Source organism: Heliangelus exortis, chromosome 11 (genome assembly GCF_036169615.1).
Source record: "Heliangelus exortis chromosome 11, bHelExo1.hap1, whole genome shotgun sequence".
NCBI lineage: Eukaryota > Metazoa > Chordata > Aves > Apodiformes > Trochilidae > Heliangelus > Heliangelus exortis.
This window is the reverse complement of record NC_092432.1, coordinates 20,119,809-20,142,267: the sequence shown is the minus strand read 5'-3', so window position 1 is coordinate 20,142,267 and position 22,459 is coordinate 20,119,809. Positions and strand designations below refer to the sequence as shown.

General features: G+C 45.3%; 1 long non-coding RNA gene across 2 annotated transcripts in view; it reads right to left on the bottom strand.

Moving 5' to 3' along the window:
* LOC139800641 (uncharacterized) overlaps positions 1-22,459 on the bottom strand; it is a 73,860-nt gene that overhangs the window by 9,311 nt on the left and 42,090 nt on the right. The window contains exons 1-3 of one of the 2 annotated variants that reach the window (XR_011727855.1): positions 16,971-17,259; positions 12,562-12,676; positions 7,180-7,306 (exon numbers count right to left, since the gene is read on the bottom strand). This is a non-coding gene — a long non-coding RNA (uncharacterized lncRNA). Of the gene's footprint in view, positions 1-7,179; positions 7,307-12,561; positions 12,677-16,970; positions 17,260-22,459 lie in introns of those variants that run through there. The other variant, XR_011727856.1, reaches the window with a different exon arrangement.

Below are 22,459 nucleotides of genomic sequence, written 5' to 3'. Positions count from 1 at the left end.
CCTGCTGGGTGCAAGCTGGATGAGGGGCTGGGAGAGGTGGGCAGTGAGCAGACCTTGCTCTGATCCCTGCTGGGGAAAAGGCAGCATGAGGCAGCTGTGTGCTCCTGGCAGATAACCTGGAAGCCATCTAACAAATACCCTGGCTTCACCTATTTCTTATCCCAGGGGGAATCAGCCATCTACAGTTCTGCTGGCTGTGCTGGACAGGAAGAGAAGAGTTCATTAGCAATTTATACCTTTGGTTTGCCTCCTAAAATGGATCCTTCCAGCAGCAGGGATGTGTCATTTCCCTGTTGAGATGCTCCTGCCTTCAGAGGGGTGACTCCCGAGCAATAAGTCTCAGTCTGAGCTGGAGTTGTCAGTGTATGTAAATGATGTAAACAAGCTGCAGGAGTGGGGTCACGTAACCATTTTGTTAGGTTCTGCCCTGTCAGTCCTATTTCATGGATTCCAACAGAGAATTAACATGTTTGCATATGTAAATATGTTAAAGAGAGCATCAGCTGAGGGAATACATTAAACTCAGTCATCCTGCCAAGTTGATTTAATCTGACAGCACCTCCATTAAAAAAATAAAAAGCATCAGTTTTCCCTTTGTGACTTGATGTACAGTAATTAGCTTGTTAGAGCAGGAAACACCTCCTTTCATAATTGATTTTGCACCCCTTTTACTTGGATATCTCTGACAAGCTGTTTCTAGTTCCCCAAGGACACCATCAGTACTTCCCATGTGTTTGGAATTTCATGAATGTGAATAATGAATATGATTTATCCCTCCCACACTCCCATGCAAGGATAATATATGTAGGCAATTTGTGAACTGAACCCTGCATCAGAAAGATTGGTGTCAAAGTATTAATAGTCCAGTGACCAAGCGTGTGCAGGAATTAGGGCACAGCTAATCAGTGATGTTTTGGGCATTAGTGAGCTGGGAACAGGTTGCACCATGTGTTTGTCTACTGGAAAGGGAAAAAAAAAAAAGAAAAGAGAGGAAGATTTTCTGAATGGTCCTGTGTGTCTAAGTTAGCATGCCAAATTGGTTGCTTATTACAGCTGGCACAGTGCCTTAGTGGGCTAATGTGTTAATAATGTGTAATGTTTCTCTTAGGCAATGGCACAGCTCTTCATTAGTGCTTCTCAAGCCCTGTCACTGCTGCTTAGCTCGACATTTTGTTTCTGATGTTCGAGTGAGGGTATCTGAAATCAGGATTTCAGATCTGCTAATACGTGTCACACACTCTTTAAAAATGGATTTTAAAAGGGCCTCGATAATTTTATGGCTACTAATAACATTTGTAGCTATGTGAGCTAAGCTAATGATAAGAGTAATCAAATTTCATGTTTCACGGCATAAAATGAGCAACTGTAGGGGTCAGGAAGGTATTTACTCCCTGCCCTCTTCCCCTGGGAACCACTGTCTTTTCCAGTTGGTTCAGTAGATGAGCAGTGTTTGGGATGTGAAATAGCACGGTGCTGCAGGGAAGTTCAGGGTCTCACACTGTACAGAGCCAGGATCTTATTTATAAGCACAGGAATTTTGGTTTCAGTTGGCAAGTGGAGTGAAACATTTGAATGATCTCTTTTTTTTTTTTCACACCAATTACCTCTCATGTTGGCACCAAATACACGGGGCTGATTCTCCCCATTTTTGAGGCTGTTTGCTCAAACCCCCCTGAACTCAGGTGTATGAGCCTCATATCTCTGAGCAGCCCTAGCACAGCCACACAGCTCACACCCTAATTTTTCAATCCACGAAGGCACTCACTGAGACTTTTTCCACATTTCTGTGTTTTCACTCGCTGTATTAATATTTAAGCATTTCTTTAGCACTGAGAATAACTGTGAGAGGTGGCTGAGGGAGCCTGGAGCCACCACCAAACACTCCTCAGCATCCACAGCTGAGGAGGACCCACAGAGGAGAGAAGCATGGGTGCTGCTGCTGGCTGGGGAGAGAGGCCATGGGGTTGCCCACAGATGGGTGCAGGTGGGTCACCCATGTGGTGTGGCTTGTGCCAGCTGTGCCAGCTCCCTGCCTGCCCTGTGCCATGGCCACACACCCCTCAGCAGCCTGCACCTGGCACCAAAAGGCAGGGTGGGAGCCAAGAGGCTGAGATTTGGCAAGAGAACAGCCTGTTTAACTGATGTCTGGTTTCAGGAAAGACTTTCAGTCCTGTATTTTGCCATATAGTGCCTAGAGCATTTTCTAGCAGCCCTACTTTTAGTGTGATGTGTTTTCTAAAGCCTTTTAGTGCATTGCACCAGTGATGTACTGATGGGTGCTCACTTAACATAATGTGAAATAAACTAGAAAGGAGATGCAGTGAGTACAAAATCTAGCAGAGATGGTCAGAAAACTCTTGGTGTTTTTAAAAGAGGGAAACAGCTCTTAAAATAGATTTTCCATAAAATGTCTTGTTTTTCTTCTAAATGTAAATACTTATTAAACGTGTGAATAATTTGAGAATGTTTCTTGTTCAGGTGCATTTAACAAGAGATCTTCTGGTTCCTTAAATGTAATTTTCAGGAGTTTGGTGTTGCAAAACTGCAAAACAAGTTTAAAAGCATCTAATATAATTTCAATTTCAAAACATTTTTTTTTTTTTTTTTTTAAGAAAAGGTGCTCTCTGTGAGCTCTGTCTAACCAAGTGTAATTTGTCTTGGGGCTGTGTTTCCAGGCAGAGGTGCAGCAGTCAGGAAGGTGATGTGGAGCCCATGCACAGCAAACCACCCCCCAAACTGCCCCTATGGACTCTGCAGGGCTGCTCAGAGTCAACAGCACCAAAGAGCATCCAAAACCACAAATGAAAAAGGGAATGTTTCTGGAGGCAGCCTTGGAGATAATAAGGCAGAGATCAGAAGTGTGCTGTAGAAAACATTTTTGCTTAGCATGGTTTGATGGCTGTTGCTGAGCACAAGATAATGTGAGACTGTAATAAGGAGTCAGATCTAACGCAGCAAATGGAGTCCTGGTCAGTTCAGGCTTCCCAAATGCTGCCCCTGTGGCCAGGCTGGAGCCACAGGCTGGAGATTTCACCCCATGGTCTCTGGGGGACAAACTGCCCAAGTATCAGCCTGGTGCCATCCCATGGGGACGTGGCTCTTATTGGCAAGAAATCCAGTAAAAAAGCTGCAGTTCTGGGTAGAAATGAGGCGATAGAAATCCCTCCAGTTTGAGTCCTCTTCTTGGTTTTGCTCCTGTGTTGGGTTCTCTTGAAGGCTGAAGATTGCTGCAGCCCCCACTGTTGCTGCTCCTTCCCAACCCCCCGATTTTTGCCTGCAGAGCTCTGGGGGCTGCAGGAGATGTGAGGTGCTGGGTGCTGCCCAGGTGCCTGCTCCTCCCTGCTCCAGCCAGGACTGGGCTAAAGCTTGGCTGGGCAGCACCAGGCAATGCCAAGAGCATGGGGTTTTTTTTGAGGCTCAGAGTGGGCTGCCCCGAGGAGGGGGCTTCTTGGTATGTCAGGGACCATAATGGGGCTGGAGCTAAAGACCCTTTAATTGAGGCCTTCAGAGCAGTGAGTGTAACACCGCCTCGCTCTGGTTAAGGGATTTTGTGTATCTCTACCATCAAGGCTACATTTGTCTGTAGGATTAATCACTTTTTGATCCAGAGGGTTTAAGACAGACAGCTTACTAGGAATGTGCCACATGGTTCTCCCAGGCTGGCAATTAGCTTTGTTTCTTGATATTATCTTTATTATGCCCTTCTCCATCTCTCTTTTTCTGACCAGCATGTTAATACACTAATTAATTTTTAATCCATTTTTAGCTGTGCTTTTAGAAGACTTTTTAAAAGCGAATTTTTAGTAAAAGCTGTGTCGAATCCAGAAACTGAAAGACTCCTGCTGCTCAGCAGAGAACAGGTCTGTATACGGATGACACTGCTAAGAAATCCTTGGAGAAACTCAAAGATGGAATTTTGCTCTAATTTAGGGCTTTCTCATTAGTCTTGCTGAGGTTCTCCTACTTACCAAAAGGCCAATCAAGAACCTGAACTGTTCCCATTGCCATTTAACTTGCATGCAAACAGGCCATGCAAACAGTGATGCCTTTGGAACATTATTTGTACTTCACATGAAACAAAAAATGTCCCAGGACCTGTGTGTGTGCACATCCACTGAGTTTCCTTCAGATGCTGAGGAGCATTTTCCTGCTCCTGACAGGCTGTTTTCTCCTGTGTATCACTGGCTCTGAAGTGCAGAACAGGCAAAGCCATGTCCCTGTGTCCCAGCCTGTCCTCCAATATCCCCAGCCCTTCACTGCCCAGCACAGAAGGTGGATGAGGTCTTTACATCCCTCTCAGGTGTGCTGTTAGAATGCAGGGGGCAATCAGGAAGCTGTCTTTGAGCTCTAGACCAAAACTGCCCATCCAGGCTGTGGCTGGGATGTATCTGTGAACTCTTGGATCACACACGTGTGGGACCTGGGAGTTACCAAGGAATATGACACTTGGCAAAGCCCCTCCAGCCCTGGCAGCTTGTTTTGTGGCTGGAACCAAAGCAAATGCAATTGAATGCTACCTATGGGCTCAGAGTTCTTCTGTTTCCAGGTGTGGCTTCTCTCTGAATCTTCTTGGTGATCCTGGTGAAGCAAGTTCACTTCTCTGCACCCATTTCTCACTCAGTAACCTGTGGTAATGATGCTGGCAACCTTTGTGCAGCATTTTGCTATGCCCTGAAGATAAGCAGCATCTCAGAACTGAATATTGCTGTGGAGAGCAGCACATGGTGGGTGCAACTGTGTCGTACAGAGCCAGAGCTCATTGAAATTCATGGGAGCTTTGCATTGACTTTGGTCGGTTTTGTATCAGATGCCAAAAGCTGTAAAATCTTTTTGGCCTTTTGACATCCCCAGTGTGGAGTTACTAGCACAGCTGGAGCTGGTTGCGGCACAAGCCACGCTTTTCTGTCACAAGCAGTTTGTCTTCCTTTTTCCTGGCTCTTCCTTTAATAAATGTAACCTTTTCTCCTAGGGCTCAGGCATTGTGTTGAACCACCGCGACAAATGTTCTCAGGTTTTTAAAATATTCGGTATTAAAGAGATCAGGCCAGATGTGTTCTGCTGCCTTCATCACTCTAGGTTGTGTACTCTGTGTTGAAATGATTATTGTCATCACCCAGTGAAAGGCAGCTGATGAAAGACTCTCTCTCCCTCTGATGAGCTATCCATCCGCCCATGCCGGGTACAGAGTGCATAGGTTTTGTTTTTGAATGATATATTGCTGTGTCAAAGTGGCTTATGTGCTGCTTAAACTTGCACTGGTGAATGATAGAGAGTGTGTATTAAACAATCTCACTGCAGTGGGAGCTCTATTTTCTCATCTCCAGCTTTGGGAGTGCCAGAGCAAATCCCCCCATCCTGCCTTGAGTGAGCCCCGCAGGGACTCCTGGAGCAGAGTGGCTGAGTAGGTCTGTGACATTTTTACACTGGACATTTTTAAAGAGATGCAATTAGATACTGATCATTTGAAGTCTTTCTGGAAGACGTGGCTGTTCTTTCTGACCACCCTATTCTGCTGGTGAAGGAAACACTTTGACATAAGGCGTTTTGAAATGTTTGTGTTTGGATGCGTTTCCCTTAAAACCTTTTCTGCTCTCAAGTTGTGTAGCTCTCGTTTTCCCACTTTTCCCCCTTTAACTCCACTTTCTTCTTCTTCTTTTCAATCCCTTGAAGGCTCGGTGACAACAGGTAAGAATGGATATAAGAAGAGGGAGCTATAATGTTTCCATTTTCAGTCCATTGACAGTCTCCCAACCATCTATTTTCAAAGCAAGTGCTTGATAAGCAAAACATGCTGGAAACACTGCTTTGCCTTGAAGAATGTTTTGAATAGAAAATTCAATTCTCAGAGCCTCCCAAGCTTCCACAGTCCTTCAGTTCATCTGGTAAATTCCAGCAACACTGTGCAGAGCCCACAACACGAATAAGACCTTTTCAAGCAACTGAGAATAATTAAAAAACCCAAGACATAGACATTTTCTGTGTGCAGTAACAAAATCAAATACTTAGCCAAAAATAACATAATGAAAAGTCTAGGTCACAAAATGGAGTACTGCAGACTGGAAAAATAGTTTTCTGACCTTCTGGATTTCCTCTATTAGAGGACCACTGTGCAGTGAGCAAACCCTATTTCTTACAACAAAGAAATTTAGCAATCTGTAAGGCTATGTCACCTTGCTGGCAGAAACACTCAGCAGCAATAGTGCTGAAAGTCAACACTAATAGCTGACACCAAATTAAACTGCCAGAGTTTGTGTAATGTAGTTCTGTCACCCTTTGACACATTTGATGTGAATTCAGAGGCTTCTGCTGTAAACTCATCAGCAGAGCTCATGACGCATCATCTTTACATATCTGTCCATCCACATTTGTCAGCAACCCCCGTGCCTCAAATGACTCCAGTGATTGGGATATAGATTGCTTTGCCTTCCCGTATAGTAAAGAGAGTGTTTTAACACTTGTGATACCCTCAGCTCTTGCTTTTAACTGACAAAGTCTTGTTAGCAGCACTTCAGCCTTTCTGTGTCCACGCTGAACGTGGTGATTGATGAGGGCTGATTATGGCAGTGGGGTGGCCCATTCCTTCTTAACCTGTGGCTCAAATCATCTCCAGTTTGCCCATGCAGAAGAGCAGCAGGCACACTCCTAAGTGTCTTCATGAAGTGCCTGATTGAAAGGCCACAGCCAATTAGGCTGAGCTGAAATGGACACTTGCAGGATGTCTTTTCCTCTCAATTCCCCACACGGTGCCTGCAGAGAGCAGGCAGTAACCAAGCACAGATAACCCTCACACCCCTTTGCACATCCCCAGCAGCTCTCAGCCCCAGAGGCTGCTGTTTCAGCCTGGGAAACTCAGCAGGGTGTCCCCACCCTTGTGTCACAGCCCTGGACAGGGCCCTGGCAAGCTCTGGGGGTCGGATCCTGGTGCAGGGAACAGAGCTCAGAGGTGGAAGGCAGCCTTTCACCAGTGACAAATATGTAATCTCCCCCCATAACAACGTGGCATTTCAAAATACAAACAACTCCCAACCTTTTCTCCCTGGGCAATCTGAAAGAGATTGCTAATACTTTTTTTTCTTTTTTTTTTTTTTTTTTCCCTCTAAACCACTTAATGTTGTTGTAGTTTCAGATTGATGCCTTTTGGTTAACAGTTCCTAATGGTCCTGTTAATTTTGGACTTACTGAAGTAATGACAGCAGATCCCCTTGGATGACAGCAAATCCCTGCACTGTGAGTGCTGGACTTGATGGGATGCTCAGAGTGGTGCTGAGGAGAGGCTCCAGAGATCTGCACCATGCTTGTGTCTCCCCTACAAACCAGAAAGGAGAAAGGTCTGTAGTTTGTCTTTATGTCTCCATGGTATTTAATATACTTGCTAACTTCAATAGCATCTTGGTTGCCACATAATGCCCTAGAATATTTGATATCTTGAATCTTTTTCTTCCACTGATTAGCTTTGCTATCAGCACAAATTGTTATGGGGAGAAAGTTACATTTAGACACACAGGAGGGACAAAAAGAGCAAGAACCATAAATCAGCCTTTTTTTCTTTCGTGGGTTTATGTCCTATGAGTCTACTTCAACATATGGTGTAAAACACTACCCTCATAAGGTTGCATGCATCAGATCAGATTTATTCAGGTGTGAGCTATGGCAGAGTAAGGATAGAAACATGATGTCCTACAAGAAAAGCCACTCCATTTTCACCCAAATCCCCAGGATTCTGCTTATACAATACTGGCACAAAACCATTGCATAGTGTCCCATTTGAACCACTAGAATTATCTCTGGGAAATCATAATAGATTTCCAGCTCTGGAAGAAAACTGTGAATCTTTTGTCAGGTCAGAAGGTAGGGGAGAGCAGTTCAGACTGAAACAGGCAACATCTTTTTCTTATAAAGTATTAATGTGTGCCAATAATAAAACTTTTTGACAAAAAGCAGAGGAAAAAAGACTGCTTTTTTTGTTCCCCCCCCATTTGCTCTTAAAAATTCTAGACTGGAAAACCTTGAAAACAAAATTGGAAAAAAAAAAAAAAAAAAAAAAAAAAAAAAGCTTTAAAAGTTATTTCTGAGCATTTCACCTGCTCTTTTGTGACCCTGCTCTTTCTGGAGACTGCCACACAGTGCCACTCTGCTTGTGTGAAGGAAGCAGTCCAAGCTCTCACACCCAGCACCCAAGATTTAATTTGACATCCTAGACATCATATTCTTGTCCTTGAGAAATGTCTTTCCTTGTTACAAGTCATTGCAAGGTTTGAAAGAAATGAGTGTGTGGTCCCAGCACAATTTGGAACAGCTGCTTCTCTCCTGCCCCACACCCAGAGGGTGCAGGAGGAACCCTGGGGGTCAGGGGGAGCTGAGGGACACAGCCCCCAGCCCACCACCTCCTGGGGCACCAGAGGCTGCTCTGGGCACAGAGGGGTTTGTAATGGGAACACTGACAGCTCTTAATAATTATGATGCTTGTAGACATCTCTGTGATTACTGACATGCTTCTGGCATGCAAGGAATATTAGGATACATCTAGTGCTTGACTCGTTTTATCTGCCTGTGTGGCAAAGCTCCTGAGGACAGGAAACCACAGCCTCTCCTCGTGCCTTCTGAAACACCAGTTGCTCTCTCAGCAATTTACAGTTACTTGCAGTGGGAATCGGGCTAATTCAATGCTTATTTCGATTTCCAGAATTCCTGTTAATAGACTGCAGAGTCTACTAGCCCAGTGCAAGGTGCTTGATGGACTACAGCTTTTTCTGCAATGTCCCAAGGAGGAGAATAATAGAATCCTAGAATTGGCTGGGTTGGAAGGGACCTCAGAGCTCATCAAGTCCAACCCTTGCTCCACTCCCCCCGTGGTTCCCAGCCCATGGCACTGAGTGCCACATCCAGGCTCTTTTGAAATATCTCCAGGGATGGAGAATCCACCCCTTCCCTGGGCAGCCCATTCCAATGCCTTATCACCCTCTCCAGAAAGAAATTCTTTCTAATGTCCAACCTAAACCTCCCCTGGCACAACTTGAGACCTCTTGTGCCCTCTTGTCTTGCTGAGAGTTGCCTGGGAAAAGAGCCCAACCCCCCCCTGGCTCCAACCTCCTTTCAGGGAGTTGGAGAGAGTGATGAGGTCTCCCCTGAGCCTCCTCTTCTCCAGCCTCAACACCCCCAGCTCCCTCAGCCTCTCCTCACAGGACTTGTGCTGGATCCCTTCACAGCCTCCTTGCTCTTCTCTGGACCTGCTCCAGCACCTCAATCTCCTTCCTGAGCTGAGGGGCCCAGAACTGGACACAGGACTCAAGCTGTGGCCTCCCCAGGGCTGAGCACAGGGGCAGAATCACTTCCTTGGACCTAAAACATGAAGAAACATGAAGCCTGCAGCTACAGACACTATTTATAAATTTACCTGACTTTGGCTTTGTGTCATGTCATCTCTGGGACTGGGGCTGCTTATCCTTTCTTGCACCTTTATGGCTATCAGCAGGGAAAGAGATTTCCCCATCTGCAAAGAGGCTTGTCCCACCCTCCTGTATTTGGCCATTTCAAAAGTAATGGAACAATATGGGTCTTATGAGTGTACTTGATGGCACTCTTGGTCAGGTGGAGCTTTAAATTAGAGAAGTTAAAATGGATAATGAGATGCAAAGCACCATCTCTGATATAATCTGGACTATGGCCAGTACCCCACAGCTTTCCTGCAATTGCAGTGCTCATATGGGGACTGATGGAGATAACATGACATGACAAGCAAAACCAGAGCAACTAAACATCAGTCCCTTGCCTCCTCTTACACCTCACCTCCCAGCTCAGAAATCATCAGTGCAGTAGAGGGCACAACTCATGTAAATGGGGTGGCTCTGGTGGAGAGGGAGGTGATGAGGCCCAGGGTGGTATTTTCCACACAGCTAACAGCTCCCTGCATGGTAATTTCATCCTGCAATATTCTTCTCCTCAGATGCAGTCTGCCACCCAAACGAGGTTAGGCCAGGCCCATGTGTCACCCTGCTGGGGTCCCACTGACCCCTCAGGAACCCAACTGAGACCTTTGCCTGGTGGGGAGCAGTTGGGTTGTGTGAATGACAGATGGAGGGCTTCACAGCCCTGTCAGAGAAGTGTTTAAACAAAGTTATTTAAATAAGTTCTCCAGATAATTAGATATTGTAGCACCCTCTTCTGGCTCTCTGCACTCCCTAGGCTGTGACTTTCCCTTTTGAGATGATTCAGCTCCCTTGGGTTTGCTGGTTCTGGTTTCAGAGCTGCATCATCCCCATCCTCTCCTGCTTTCCATAACCTCCTGGCTTTCTAGGAGAGCTGCTCCTCAAACTGATATTTCCCACACTGAGTCCCTTCACAATTAACCTTCCTGTGCAACCTTTTTAGAGTAAAATCCCTTTTCTTGTTTTTTTTTTAAGTTGGTGACCACGGAAAAAAAAAAACCCTGACTTTGCACATTTGATATGGTTCTGACTGTACTGACGTGGGGAGGGTTTGTAGAAATCCAGGAAATAGGAGGGAGGGAGGGATCCTGTGCAAGGAGCAGGGAATGCTGCAGCTCAGGATGGCAGCAGGGACCTGGTGGCCTCAGGGAGCAGCAGAGCAGGGGGGGCTCCCACTGGCCCCAGGGCTCCTCACACAGGTTTTGGGGGCTGCTGCTGCTTCCCCCTGATGTCCTTGCTGTGAACCCAGAAACAGGTGATTATAAGTCATAACGTGGGTGTGCAAAATTCCATCTAAGAGCTAATTAACTGTGAGAACTAATATTTCTGTTTTAGGGTCCACAAATGTCATTATACCATTATAAAATAAACTCTTGAAAAATAATTCACTTTTAAAATAATACATTGCTTTCCTTTTATCCAGTAGGTTAAAGTACTTTGTTCCTTGGTACCAGCTTTAAATTTTTCATGTCAGGGTGAAAAGCAATTTTTTAATTATAATTTTAATGCATATGACCATATTTCGTAATGATACGTTTTGAACCCAACTTGTAAAGGTGTCAGAAGAAAATATGACTACTCCATAGAAATATCTGAACCATAAGAACACAGCTGAAATAACATAGTGCTTTTAAAAGTGCCAATTATTTATTTTAACTGTGATATTACATCTGTCATTAGCTCCGTGTGAAATATTTGATGCGTTACTAGGAAAGTTTCAAATTCACTGCTTTAAAAGCTCAAAGAATTTGCAGGAACACCAGGTTATGACTCCTCAGGAGCAGGTCTGGTGCCAAAATCAGCCTTAAATCCATTTTAAGTAGCCTCCCCTGCTTTCCCCCTTCAGGTGACAAAGCACTCCCTCGACCTGCAGCACCCCACAGCCTTTTCTTTATTCTCTCCAGGCACTGGGTAGGTCAAACACTGTGTGAGTGGAGAGGGGATTAGCTTTGCTTTGGAGGTTTAGCAGGTGAGGAGTGGGAAGCATCTCTGTGTCTCCCTAGCAGCAAGAGGGGCTGGGAGGTGCAGGGGGAAGGTGCTGTCAGCACCCAAGGCAGCAGGGGGTTAGGGTTAGGCACCCTTTGCACGGGTGCCTTCCCAGGACCTGCAAAGCAGCTGTTTGCCTGGGTGCTGCTGCTGTGCATCGCTGTGCTCTGAGCCAGGAGAGGTCGTGGACCTCCTCCCTAGGTTCAGGGACTGTCATTTTTAGCCTTGGGTTCACGGACTGTCATTTTTAGTGCAAGACTGCATGTGGGCAGAGAATGCAGCAGCAGGCTTTGCCGTGGCTGGGGACTTTTCCAGAGGTCACTGAAGTGGTGGTGGACTGCTCTGCAGCATCACCTTCACCAGCACCCACCTGGCACTATCAGAGGCTGCAGGTCAGTTTGCCTGCTCAGAGCTGGGAACACTTGGCAAATGTTACCTGTACTCAACTATGTCGAATTTTTGAGGCTGCAGCTTCATTTTGTCTGGCTCACCCTCATTTCCTCACCCTCATTTTCCTCATGGCTGAGGGAGCTGGGTCTCTTTAGTTTGGAGAAAAGGAGACTGAGAGGTGACCTCATCAATGTTTTCAAATATGTAAGGGGTGAGTGTCAGGGAGATGGAGTTAGGCTTTTCTCAGTGGTGACCAGTGATAGGACAAGGGGTAATGGGTGTAAATTGGAGCATAGGAGGTTCAAGTTGAATATCAGAAAAAATTTTTTTACTGTAAGGGTGACGGAGCCCTGGAACAGGCTGCCCAGGGGGGTTGTGGAGTCTCCTTCACTGGAGACATTCAAAACCCACCTGGACACGTTCCTAGGGGATGTACTCTAGGGGGCCCTGCTCTGGCAGGGGGGGTTGGACTAGATGATCTTTCCAGGTCCCTTCCAACCCCTAGGATTCTAGGATTCTATGATTCCACAGGGTGACCCACGTCTCTCTTCACTCTCTCCTTGCAAAGGCAGCAAAACTGTTGGAGTTATTTTTTCCATTTCCACTGCCTGGCTCAAGCTCTGGGGCTTTAAAAAACTCTTAAATCACAACATACTCATAGCTCAGAGATAGGAGAACCACTGCTCTGACAGCAACAGGAGATCAAAGTGAGCATACTGAGGGGATACCCATGCAGCACCCAAGAAAAATGTATTCCTACCAGGAGGATGCTCTGAAGCTCCAAATGAAAACACAGCTTCATCACTCTACTGAGTACAGAATCAGGAGGAAAATCTGCTTAGGTACTTGGCATTCAGACAGGAAAATGTGGGCCTCTAGGGAGCAAAAGAGGAGAGGACAAGGTTAGAATATTATGATGTTCTAATAAACACAAGCAAAAAATTAGCAGTAGCTTCTCCAGCCATGAGGAAAAAAGAGGATTGCAGAGAATACAACAGATTTAGATCTTTCTTTGTTATTTACACCATGAAACTTGGACCTACCTCAACCAGAAATCTCTGGTACTTTGTATTTCTTTAGCACTTTCTGTGCCCAGCTTGTCTTCAAAGACATGTGCCAACATGTCTTTGAAGCAGGACTGAGAGGTAGCACTTTCACAGACCTTTGGCTCAGTACTGATGCTCACTCAGCACAAACCACTCATCAGCCCTCTTTGGTGACTGCTTTTTGGCATAACACACTGGTTACTCAGTGTAGCTGATACACCTAATATGCCTAATCAGGGTGTTCTGCCCACATCTCCCTTTAGAGGGTTTGGTGCAGACCTATTTTGGCATTTTGGCCTCAATTTTTCTCCTCCATCCTTACAACCTTCAGTATACCTCCTGGTTAGGTGTTTGAGCCCCACAAGCGAGTGCTGGGGGAGCACAGGTGACCAGGAGGCTGCTGCATTAATAAAAGCAGCACCAGAAGGAGGATGCTTTCTCCCTTCCAGACAAACATCTCTTTCCCCATTTATGATGGACCAAAGGTCGAAGCAAGCTGCTCCACCACTTTCACCACTCTGCTGAAATTTTATGCCCTGGAATTGCTGTCAAGTTTAATGTCCTCATTTTATATCACAAAATAGCAATTGTTCCAGCTCCACAGCCTGAATGAATTCACACTGAAAATGATTGAAAATTTTAGGTGAAATTTCACCAACTGCTCAGACCTTCAGCCAGTGGTCTTACATTGGATTAAAAGCAGAGATAAGCAGTATTTACTTGGAAAGCTGAGCACCAGACATACCTGGAGAATTCTTTCTGAACTTAATATCAATGTATCTGAGAGAAACCATCAGAATATTTACCCTTTTGTACAGCTTCATCGACCTTTTCTTACAACCTCTTGTTAGCTTTTCCCTTTACAGGTTTTTGGAATAGATCTCTGGTTATAAGTCTGTGGTTCTCTGACATGTTATAGCTTTGGAGAAAGGAAGGGCTTTTGTTTTAAACTTTTAAAATATAAAGCCACAAAGTGATTGCCTCTTCAGGAGTACTTTTACATAAGCACGGTCCCATTGGCAAAAATTCCCATCAACTTTGATAGCTACAAAACCCATGGTTGAACTTCAGGGAAAATATTTTTATGCCTTAAAGGTTACAGTCTGCTGTACCCAGTACCTTCAAATCTGGTAGAACTGGTGGTTCACCTAAATGCCAAACACAAGATGCTAATGGGAAGAAGTCACAACCTGAAGCTGCCTGGAGGCCCCTCTGAAATACCTGAGGACAATTTCTAGCACTTATAAAGCAACCCAAAAGCTGCTGAGCTACTCCAGAGTTTGGTTTTTTGTTGTTTGGTTTTTTTAGGTTTTTTTTTTTTCATGGTTCATTTTATAATTGCTGTGACCAACTCTGGGGGAGCCCTGCTCTTCACCCCGGTGAGGGAAGCAGCACCCTAAGGCCCAGCTACATTAGCAGATCGTGACATTTTTCTTCATTCCTCTCCTGGCAAGTGGCAACTGAGCTAAAACTAAAGGCACAAGGTGTAGCTGTGATGCTGAAGCAGAGCTGATGAGCAGAAAGCTCAAAGCCTCAGAGTTACCTCTGGTCCCCCTGAATTTACTTGCACGTCCACAGCAGTGCTGGGGGTCGCAGGTTCGTGCCGCAGCACCAAGCCTGCTGCAGAGCTGTGCCTGAGCCCCTCCCTGGGGTGTCAAAGTAGCTTGTGCTGGGCTAGGAAGGGAGGAAGAAAAATGTCTCTGTGACTACTAAGTCTAAAATCTGTATTATTGTCAAAGAAACAAAAGCAGCATCAGCTGCTGCCACTGCCCAGAGCAGAGAAGCATCATTAGTGGTGCAGGGCAGGGGGAGGCAGTGGCGCCTCCGGCACCGCATCCCTGCAGCCTCCTGGGGCATGGGAGAAACCACCCGGGTGGGAAAGGCTTTTCCTGCTTTAAGGACACCATGAACAAACTCATCACTGGTCATCCTGGAAAACACAGCAGGCCACACAGCTCCTCTGGCTCCTGTTTAGCTGGCAATTTTCCTTCTGCTTTTCAGAAGCCTGTTAGTGGCTGCATTAGCAGGCGTCCCTGTGCTGCTGATTGCTGCTGCCATGCTCCAGACATGTTTGAAATGTCCTTATTTGAATTATGACTTGCAACAGCTGTATTTAAAATCATATACTTCACCTTCACTTTCCACAATCAATATTGTTAACAGGGATAAAGCTACGGAGGGACAATAGAAAATATTTACTCATTTCTCTCTGTACAGTCTTCCCCAGCCATTACCACATCCCTGACCTCTCTCTCCCTCCTCCAAGGGATGCACTTCCATGCTGGCAATGGGCAGTGGGGCAGCACCAGCCCAGCAGGAGCAGGAATTGCTGGCAGCAATGCTCCCAAAGCAGATGGGAGAGGTGTTCCTAAAGGACCAGGACGTTCCCCTTCCATGCTGCCTTCCATGTTCCTTTAGACCATACAGGAGGGCTCACAGGAAAGCATCAGCAATCTTCCTGTGCCTCTGGGTGCTGAGGTGCTGCTGGGGGGGGGGGGCAGAGGGCAGGGGCTCACCCAGGGATGGGTGCTGCTCACTGGGCTGAAGCTTGGTGCCACCTCCTCCACCATGTGCCGTGGGACTGCTCTGCCCACTGCATATCAGGCTGGGTGCCCAGTATAAATGCACTGCCTTATCCTGTGAGTCCCTCTGAGGTGCTCTGGGAAGGCTTTTAATACCAGAGTTATCTGGTGTAAACTCAGGCAGGTTCATCAAGTCAATGGAGGGACGTTGTTGCATAGTATCCAGAGCCTTCAGTTGTTGGTTTTTATAAGTGAATCTACAACTCTGAATATACAACCAACTTCAGGTAATGGACACCTTCATTTCCACATTGGCAAGGGATTGATGTACTCCAATAAATATTGACCTGTTGTGATGAAGTGTTCTTATTATCACAATATATTGGTACAGCACAGATATATCGATAGATTTTCAGCTCAATGCTGTATAAACATTTTACAATGACATATTTTGAACTTACACTGACATGCCTCGAAAAATATTTGTGCTGGCAAGGAAGCAGTGAGCTCACTCTGTTACCTCTGACACGGCAAGAGAAGGGAGGATGACCAAAGAGTTTCAGGTTCTTATCAGTTGTTTTGCACGTAGCAGCCCAAGCACAGGTCAGGAATCTGTTTGCAGTGGGACCCACTTTCAAAATTTGCCTCAGAAGAAATAATTCATTCTATCCATTTAGAAACACTGACTTATTGAAGCCTAAAATTCTCACACCAATTTGTACAGAAAGGTTGTTTATTTGCTTTTCAGAAATTTCAATACTTATATTTTGCTCCTCCTCAGGGCTGAGTGCTGGGGTTGGGGACCCAAAAGTACTCTTTTCAGTTCCAAAGGACTCTGCTAAGATAGCCCTCTCTCCCCTTGTATTTGTGAAATAAAATCTATGCAATTGCAGTATAAAAGCACTCTGAGTTGCCAGGCAGGATGGTATGTAGAGTAAAATATGGGACCAACATTTAACATTTTTTTTCAAGCATTTTTTTTTTTTTTCCTGTGAGCAAGATGCATGTCTTTTTCTTAAAATGCCCAGCTAAGGTACCAACCCTGATCAGGCAGGGGCATCTTCATGGGAATCACCAGCCTGGGCAAGGTGCTGGCAGAGCCTCTGGCTCTGTCTGTCCCACCATACAAGTGCACTCAATACTAGAGGAGGAACTGCCTATTTTTAAGGCATTATTTTCAAATCATTTTTACTCGGAAAGTAAAAATTTACTATTTTTAGCAAATCTCTGTAATTTTTAAACCTACTTAAAAATATTTAAAAATATTTTTTTAATTAAAACTATTTTTAATATTTTTTTTAAATCTCTGTAATGGGTGAATTTTAGCTGCACTTTGGCAAGAGGCACTTCTCTAATCCCAGAAGCAGCAGTATCATTGGAGCTGTCAGCAGCTGGCAGGAGGGATGGATTGTGCCTCCAGCTGTCAGGCAGTGCTGCAAACCTTGCAGTGGACTTTCCCCCGTGACAGCACGTTGGCATGCAGGACCCCCAAACTTTTCTGAACTTGTTTGCTTTATCTTGATTAATAAGCTCAAGTATTCGTAAAGCTGAGGCCTGCCATTAAGGAGGTGATAAGCCATAATTTGTAATAAAAGAGCTACCTTTTCCAATTGTCTTCAGCTGAAGCAGAGAGTCCACACAATGATTTATTGCCTTCCTGCCAGGCTCTTGATAAGTGGACACCAAATGGCTCCTCATTACTCAAAAGCTCTTCTGATTTCTTGAACCAAAGTCCTTTCCAAGCTCCACTTAGTCGACTTCCCTTGCAAAGAAAACGAATCAAGGCCCTTCTCTTCGTAGCCTGTAAACTATTTTAGCATAAAAAATATCATAAATGAGAAAGGAGAAAATCTTGTTTGCTAAAGGGCTGCTGGATGAACTGCCTCTTGCCCTTTTGATAGCATCTTTGAAATGGAAATGGCCAGCTGCCTGACCTTCTGTTCAATGACCCTTTTTGTACAAAGTCAAATTGCAGTGGCTTCACAGCAGCAATTCACCTATGGACATAAACTAGATTTCAGGGGGGTATGGAAGAGGAGGTTTATCTCTGCAGTTTCTTCAGAATATTTCTTCTGTGTTAGTATTTCCTACGTACACATCAAGTATCAAGCTTTTAAAATAAATTACGGCTCAGAAAAGGTATTTAGAATTTTACTTCAGTAGTTTACATCTCTACTTTTTTATATTATGGATGTAACAAGCCTTCTTTAAAAATCATTAATCAAAAAGATTTAGTATGGGAACAGCGCTATGCAATTTTGAAAAAAAATTCTATAATCAGTTATAGGATTGTGGCATTAATTATTTAACTCATTTTATTAGAACTCAAGGAAAAAAAAAACAATTCTAAGCAGGGTGAAAGATCAGCAAGACCAAAAGAATAGAAGAAATATCATATTTTTAAATATGTTGAGGCTTTTGCAACAAAATATAGAAATTGGCTGCCCATGTGAGATGTCCAAAACTGACTTCCCTGACCAGTTTATGCCATGATACAATTGCTTTCTGAGAGCAGCCATTCTTTGTTAAATGTATTTGCCAAATTCAAACCCATTCTTCCAGCTGGGGTAAATCACTCGTGCTCTATTCTACCAGCTGAGATTCTGCCCAAGGAGGCTTCCCAGATATTCACAGAAACATCAGACTCAGGGTGCTTGTTGGCAGGAGCCAAAACCAGTGTGGGCCATGGCAGGGTTTCCCTGGCTGGAAATTGGGTCCTTTCCTTGAACCACCCTCACAAGTGACTCATCCTTTATATTTTGACTCCACGTCTCTCTCTCTGCCAAGTGCCAAACATCATCCAGCCATAAAGAAAAAGAGGGGCACTTTTAGCAGGATTTCAACTCGGTCTAAAATGATGCCTGGATCACGTAAGCTTTAGCAATCGCTCATAGCTGTTAAAAAAAATTAGACCCTTAAGGTAGCTGGTACATTTTCTGATTAAAGAGTGGCCCTGATTGTGGTTTTGCAGCTAACAGCTGCTATGTTAAAGCTAAAATCTGAGTGTCAATTAATTCTGTATCAGATCAGCTGAGAAAGACAACAGTGCGCAAGCATATGGTCATTGCAGGAGTAAGGCTGCTGAAAGCTCAGGGTGTTTGATGCTTTCAGACTGTCAGTCTTTACTTATGATATTGTAAATGAGGCTAAAACAGTTTAATTTGTGTAACTGGCAGTCAGAAGGAGCAGAACTGGCAGTTTAATTGAAGGAGAGGGGAGGGCTGGCAGTACTGGCAGGTTCTCCCGTGGTTATTTGATGCACAGTGGATTTTGCCCAGTGGCAAGTTTCCCAGTCTTGTAGCACACACAAAAACAGTTCATAATTACACCATAATTCAATCTGAATCTTGTTTCCAATAAATTCCTCAGGAAATTAGCATTCTTCCCAGCAGCAACCCAGGCAGCTGCCAGCCCTGCCACCCTGGGACGGGGCACGGGAGGGATCCTGCAGCCCCAGTGAGTTGCTCATCACTCTTGGTGAGAGCGTGGTGGTGGCTGAGGGGAAAGGCCACTGGCTGGGACCCTGACATGCTGTGCCCTGTCCTCCTGCTCTTTGGCACTGCCTAGACATGGCTTTCCTTTTGGGACACACTAATGGCTCGAAAATTTTCTTATCGGTTATGATGAAACTCAAAGGAGAAGGAAAACAATCAGCAAAATTACCTGGTGGAGTCAGAGTAAGAGATGACCTTCCTTCTGGTGAGGAAAAGTTTCAAGACATGTTCTTGGGCCCCTGAGTTCAAAGAAGCATCTGTGCATTTGCTTAAGTTTTAAGCATGTGCTTATATCCATTCCCATTTAAATAATGTGGAAACTCTCTCAAAGCCAACAAAATCAATTTTTGTATAATGTTTTGTAAAGGTTTGATCAAAAATGTTTAGGTGATATTCAGGTTCCTGATTTAATAAATTCCTCAGAATTATCACCTGGCTATATTTTACTATCTGAGGTGCTTAAATTTAATTTTCAGAATTAAAGTTGAGAGTGACCACAACTCCATGCATGAGCAGGCTCAATGGGTTGGCACCTCTTGGGGTCCAAGAAGGGGATCCTCTTCCATCTGCTGTGCTTTACTTCATACCTGCAGCCTCACCTCTACTCTCTGGTCTCTCCTTTCTCTACAAACACCCTAGGGAAGAGGTGCTGTGCCTATTTTCCAGATAAACCCTGTAATTAGGGCAGGGGGATACCTAGGTTTCTCCTGTTGTGCCTGAGATGCTTATGTACAGGGATGCTGTGGCTACTGAACTGTACTCTTCTAGGGAAAAAGCTCATGGGGAGGCCAGGAGAGAAACTGCTCTTCATCCTTCCTGTTGAGAAATGCAATTTGGGAGGGTCCCTGGAGGCAGCAAGAGCAGCCATGAGCCCAGCCATCTCACTGAGAGAGAAAGGCACTCACCTAGGGGGCAGGATGGGCCCCTCTGGCCGTGCCCTTCATTCCAGGAATGATGTAATTAAAAAAGACACAAGCAAATAGTCATCTGGTATTGCTTCTTGTATAAAAGCATCTGAAATACTGCCATAGAAAGAAATGTCTTTTCAAGTGGAGGACTCTAAAACGGCCAAGGAATATTTCACTGATGTTTAGAGGAAAATAAAAATTCCTCTCTGAACTGAGAACAAGGATGAAATATTTAGACCAAAGGTTAGTGTCCTCCCATATAAATAAACCTCCTGGGTCACTGGCTTTTAAGATAAAAACATTTCCTCTGTAGTGGAGCCTACACCATGGTGAAGCTGTAGCACCACTGTATTTCCAGGGGAAATAGTGAAAGGAGCAGACGTGTCCCTGAATGGAGTCAGAACACAGAGATACCCAGAGAGCAGAGCACGTTCCCAGGCTCAGGTGTGTGTGCCCAGCCTGGCCCAGGGCAGGGGCAGTGGTGGCCCCTGGGGACAGGCAGGTAAGGGACATGGCCACATGGCCACCTGCCCCTTGCACTGATGCTGCTGGCAGCCTCACCCATGGGGCTTCTCCCAAACCAGGGAGGAGGAAAGCTTTCAAACCTGCTGCAGAATCAGGACACCTCCAGTGTGCAGCTCCTGGAAAGCTGTGCATCCATCACTCCGTTTTGGGAAGAAGTTTTAGCAGCGTTTCCAGAGAAAAAGGGTAGATTTTTTCCCCCTGGCTGGAGCTTGTCCCTGTCACCCCTGCATGTGAGCACCTCCCAGGGAAATGCCCAACACTCCACCTGTGCAACCTGTGCAGTTTTGGGGAGCCCCTGGGAGGGACCCTCCCAGGAAAGACCCCCTCCTCAGCTGTCCTCACGATCTGGCATCCAAGGACAGGTTTGCAGCCATTATATCCATAGCTACAAAACAAAACATCTCCTTTTCATCCATACTGTCCCAGTGAACACAAGGCTAAAATAATGGTGCCAGTGCCTTGTTTGAAATGAAAATGGCAGAATTTTTTTTTCATCAAGAATGTCTTTTATCATCTCCCTTTTCACCAGTGGTACCGTGACAGTGAAAATCAGTTAATGCAATCCTCACAAGTCAGCACTAACCCCACAGATGCTGGGAACCTTTGACAGAAGAGCTGCTTACCCTGGAGGAAGTTACTCGGTTCCTAAAGGTCTTTACAAGCTTGGCACTTACTGTTGTTTCTGCACAGTAGTGGTGCAGGATTAGGGGCATGACACAGACACTGCCACAGAGAGAAGTGCTGTGCTAATACCTCTCTGAAAATCATCTCTTGGGTCTGCTTAAAATTCAGGGCTCCCAGGTTAAGGAACAAACACTGCTGTACTCAGATTAACTATGTTTATCTCTTAAAAAGGAATAATTGTGGAATCCCAGATTAATTCAATTATTTTACTTAAAATAACAAGCTGAATCCTGCAGTGCATCTTAAGCAGACTAATGAGCACAACAGCGAGGATGAGCAGAGTGCTGGTGAGGGGGAAGGAAAATGTGGCTCAGAAAGCAGTGTGAGAAGATGCAAATAAACCACCCACCAGGTTTTACACCTTGCCCTCATAATCATCGCCTGTGATTTGAGAGCTTCTGCAACACACAACTGCTTATGCACCCTTATTTTCTCCCAAAGAGCTGATTGTTTGTTTTTAATGACAGAAGTATCACACAGATGACAGCATATGGACTGAAGATGCTGCTTCTATATTTTTCTGCTTGTTGCTGTTATTTCTGGGTTGTGAATGTTTTAAAGCAGAGGCCAACTCTTTGCCTCTGAAAAATCAATGGAAGTTTGGCGGTTGACTTTAAGGGAGCTGGAACAGATCTGAAGGTCTGTACCCCCACCCCCTTTTTAAATAAGTGGGCATTTTATAGGATAATGGTCCTGGAGTGTATTGATTGGCCTCAGCCAGGCTGTACATTGCCCACACTGGAAAATGTAAAACCTGTAATGGGCTGAACACAACGGGGACGTGACTGACATGTGCCGAGGGCATTCTGGGGCTCAGGGCTGCTTAGGGTGCTGCAGTGATGGGAGGTGTCACAGAGGACACCCAGCAAGCCCAGCACAACTGCACTGCACGGAGCACAAACATCCATAAACCTGCCAGGCTGGCAGAGACCTTGGTGCAAGGGGCTTTGTGCTGGTTTGTGAGGATGTGTGGCACACCAGCTGCCCTTCCCCTGTCCACGCTGAGGGGAATGCACCATGCAGATCACTGCAGGATGCAGCAAAGTGTCAGTGTGGAAAAATACTGACATCATTTTGTCTTACTGCTCGTTTTATGTAACAGCAGTGTTGAATATTATTAGAACTAAGGTAAGAATGGAGAGACCTGTGGGGCTCTGCAGAGACAGTGTGAGCCCTAGAGAAGTGCTGATGAACATGTCAGCCGTATCCCAGCCCCTTCACCGCCTTGCTCAGTGGCTGGGTGTTTGTATTTGTTGGTTCTGTGCAAAGAACGTTCAAATCAGAACCACTGTCCTGGAAAAAAATCTTTCCAATAATAACTGATGATGTGAGCCCACGTCAGTGGTAGCCTCTTATTGACCGGTGAGGGTTTTGGATCAGGCCCTCCCCCATGGTCATTTCCAGAGGCAATTATCCTGATAGCTCCTGCTTTGCCTTCTGTCACGTAGTGTGATTGCTCGGGGGCTGGCCAGGCTACTC